We start from the raw sequence: 4,367 nt of genomic DNA, 5'->3' as shown, positions 1-4,367 counted from the left end.
ACTTCCTTGAGGAGCCACTACCTTCATCGATTTGTAACATGAGCAATCTTAGCCTTCTCACAGACGATATTCCAATGGAACTGGGACAGTTGAATACGCTTGAAGCATTAGATCTCTCTTGTAATCTGCTCACAGGAAAGATTCTGCAAGAATTGACAAGGCTAACCTTTCTGGAAATGTTTAACCTCTCTCAGAATCTTCTTGTTGGACCAATTCCTCAAGGTCCACAACTCAACACATTTGAAAATGACTCATATGGTGGAAACCTTGATTTATGCAGTCCTCCTTTAACAAAACAATGTGGAAAGAGTGATCCATCTCATGCTCCTCAACCATTGTAGTCTGGAGAAGAAGAAAACGAGTCATTATATTTTGCAAGTGGATTTTCGTGGGAATCAGTAGTCATAGCCCATAGGCCACAGTTGTGGACTAGTTGTTGGGGTTTTTCTGTTTTAGTTTCTCTCTTATTAATTTTCTGGTTTGTTGTTTGTATATATATAATTGATAGCAACTTTATTGTATTTTTTTTTCTCTATGAACATATGAAAGAACCAGGTAAACTAGGTGAGCAGTATTTCATAATCCTTTACTTCAATGGCATATGTTCAACAGATAGAACAAGTATTTCCAATTAAGCGTTTGCTTATCTGAGATCATTTCCTGCAATTTGACACTACTCAGCCTCCGTTTCAATTTGTTTGTGTGATTTTGACTTGACATGGAATTTAAGAAAGTAAAGAAGACTTTTGAATCTTGTGGTCTCAAATTTAAGAAATATATAGTGTACCAAAATGTCCTTTAATCTTGTGGTATTCAACATGTCATGTGGAAAGTTGGAATTAAAGAGTTCCCAAAAGAAAAGGAGACAAGTTCCCCTAACTAGAGTACACCAGTTTTCGTATCACTATGAGGTGCTTATGCCAAGATTTGACGAATTTTCTTAACATTCTAGACCATGGGGTGTCTCAAAAGAACAAGTTCCCCTACCTAGGACTTGTCAAATATTGTGAATTCGGGTACTGCAAGTTTTTACTTCTTACTGCTCGAAGTTAAATTTTAGGGAATACACTCAAATATGCCATCAAAATGTGAATAGTGTCTGGTTGGAGGCCTTAACATGTTAAACTTGAGAAAGCAAATTTGATAAGCTCATGCTGGAAATGTGTTAGAACTTGTTGATGAAAGATTAAGAGACGAATACTGTCACGCCACGCCCCTAAAAGGAGGAAAGCACTTTGTAATTTCTACTCACCTCTTAGTCATTTGCACAAATATTGAATTCACCATAATTTGCAATGACATTTAACTTCCAATAGTAAGAAGTGAAAAGCTCACATTATTCAAGCAGATTGTCAGTTTAAACACATTTTTATTTCGAGTTTAAGTATACCATACGAATCAATGATGCCTCACATTTTAACATTCAATACAATAAACACAATAACTACAGAGAGTAGCTATCATCTGATGTAACTTTTTGTTTATGAAGTAACATCTTATTGAAGAATTCTAGTCCTCCAAAAAATTATGTGTATACCATTTCTTTTCACAGTGTTATTGTGAATGCCACATGTTCAACACCAATAATTCCTAACGTTAACAAAATCAAATTTTACAACAGCAAAAGGACAGAAGACAAAAAGAAGTAAAGCTCTCTGCATTTATTTGATGATAAAACAGTTTGCTGCCTGATTCAGAGTACAGGGTTAAGCTTGTAATGACCATCTCCGAAGGTGAAATCTGGTTCAGGAGCTCAATTTAGCGCAGCATGAGAAGTAAAGAAAAAATAAAGTGCAATTCTATACTGTTGTGAATAAGGGCATTCAATTTGCATTAGAATAAACTACCTCACCAATCAAATAAAAAAGAATATTCAATGTAATATGGCATGTCAGGCCTTATTGAGAGGCCTTCTCTATTGAGTTGAAGTTCTACCAGATGCCAACTCTGACTTCTATTATCATCAAAACTCATATTCTTCATATATATCAAACGATTAATGAAGCATTTAAATGTTGCACTTGTTGATCGTATATTGAGTCTCCTAGGATGACAACTCAATAGCAAAGCATCCAGAAACGTTGGGCACTCCCCTTTCCTCCATGTACAATTCACATTTAAAACGTCGACTTTGGGGGTAGCAACTCCTTGGTGCAGTTGCAAATCTGTCAAGTTGATCTCATTGCATTTGGAAAAATCAACGGAAATTTCAGGGCAAGACATCGAATTTGATAGTAACTTCCTCAAGTTACAGAACCATGCAGCTTTTAAACTGCTAAAGCACTGAAGATTGATTTTCAAGTGCTTCAATTCTCTTGCAATTTTAAGTTTAGGAATTTTATATCCCATATACTCAAGTGACTCCAAGTTCGAAGAATCAATCTCCTCTTCACCCTCACAAAATTGAATCTTCAAGTCCTTCAATGCAGAAATAAGGTTCTGCAGAAATTCATCAGATATTCTCACATGTGATATATCTAAAGATTTTAGATTCTGACATTCAACAATATCCAATTTTCCCGATAAATAACCGTCATAAGTCAGGTGTTCAAGAGTTGGTGCTTGGATTTTAACAAGTTTGTTTTGTTCTCTTGACTTAATGGAAACTGACTTAATTTTTTGAAGATTCAACAACTCAATCTTTTTGAACCCCCAACAATAATCAAAGATGAAACTGACAATCAAAGGACAACAATTAAGTAGAGTTTGTAGCATGTTCTCGTCTAATTTGACACGAGTTAGAGAAAGCTTTCTCAAAGAATTGCAATTCGTCACACCATTAGAAAACAAAATAGGCATAAGAGTACAACACTCCACAACCAATTCTGTTAAAGATTTTGCTGTCAAAATTGTCAAAATAGACAATGAAGAGTCAGGAATTTTAAAGAAGATATACTTTACACCATTCTGAAGTGCAATATAAAGCCACTTATCAATAGGGGGGGAAACTTGAGGATAATAAGAGTATGATAATTCAAACTTATCTATAGGAATTTTTTCATCCCTATATCGGTTCATGATCGTATCCACTAGTTCAAAATTTCCTCTATAAGGATATTTGAATTCAATGTTGGGATGCGTAAACCACGATCGTAGCCATGTTTTCGAGAGAATACTCATCTTGGCTGCATCTTCAAAACTAAGGTAAGAAACAACTTTTTCAATGAGGCATTCAGGCAATATGTCAATAGTGGATCTCTCCATCATGAAAATTTCAGATGAAAACAAACCCTAATAAATGTGAACTCAATTTGTAAGTTGTTTTGTAGTGTTTGTAACAAGCCGTACTTCTATAGTTACAGATTTAACAATTTATTCTTATAAAAAATATTTTCCTCTAACGAGTATTAATATTTGTTTTGGCAAAATTTCAGAAAAGTACAATTACTTAAACTTGTATTACAATAATCAACCCAAAATTTAATTCGTCATACTACAATATACATCTGGATTCTGGTATACAATAACATTCAAAACTTTCATATTTTATTTTTACAAATATGTTTAAATACTTGATGTATAATATTATAACTAGTCTCATGGAATGTGTGTTGCACGTTTATCCCTAATTATTCTTATATAACTTCTTCATATTTAAAAATTGTGTAATTAATTTTTTATTTTTTAATGAAAAAAAGATAATCCATGTAGCGGTATATTTGATCTTTCTCACACCTTTTTTTTCTTTTACTATTTTTATTCATCGGGTAATTTGAAATATATATATTTTGATGATCAAATTTATTCACTTATTTTCTTATAAAATTTATTATATAGATACCCCAATTTTTTTTACAGATATAAAAACTAAATTACAATATAGCCACGACAAATAATAATTTTAATTTTTTTTAACTTTTTAATCTCTATCCATTCACATTTCTTTCTTTTTATTTCTCTTATTTTTTCACTAAAGAATGAAGGAAAAAATAAAATAAGATTTAAAGACTCAAATAATAATAATAATCAAAGAAGTCAATAATCAATTATGTGTGAAAAAAATCAAATACATGATTTTTTAACAAACTGAAAATTTTAAAAATCAATTTAAAATTAATTTTTTCACTATTGTAACGGTAGGGGCATATGTGAGTCACTTTTGTAACGATATGGATATATGTAAGCTATTATTTTAACGGTAATGATATATGTGAACCACTTTTGTAACAAAAGATATATAAGATCTATATGACAAAATTGGGGGTGTATGAGACCATTTTCCCTTTATAAATAAAGTTCATAAAAATGGACAGTATATTTGCCCTCAAACAAGAAATATGTGAAATTAATCAAGATCCACCACAATTTCCTCCTTGAGGCTTAGAGTTAGAAACCCTATCTTTGTTAAACTTAGGAACCAGAGTATT

This window comes from Solanum tuberosum, unplaced genomic scaffold, assembly GCF_000226075.1.
Source record: "Solanum tuberosum cultivar DM 1-3 516 R44 unplaced genomic scaffold, SolTub_3.0 scf00181, whole genome shotgun sequence".
Classification (NCBI taxonomy): domain Eukaryota; kingdom Viridiplantae; phylum Streptophyta; class Magnoliopsida; order Solanales; family Solanaceae; genus Solanum; species Solanum tuberosum.
This window is presented reverse-complemented; position numbering follows the sequence as displayed.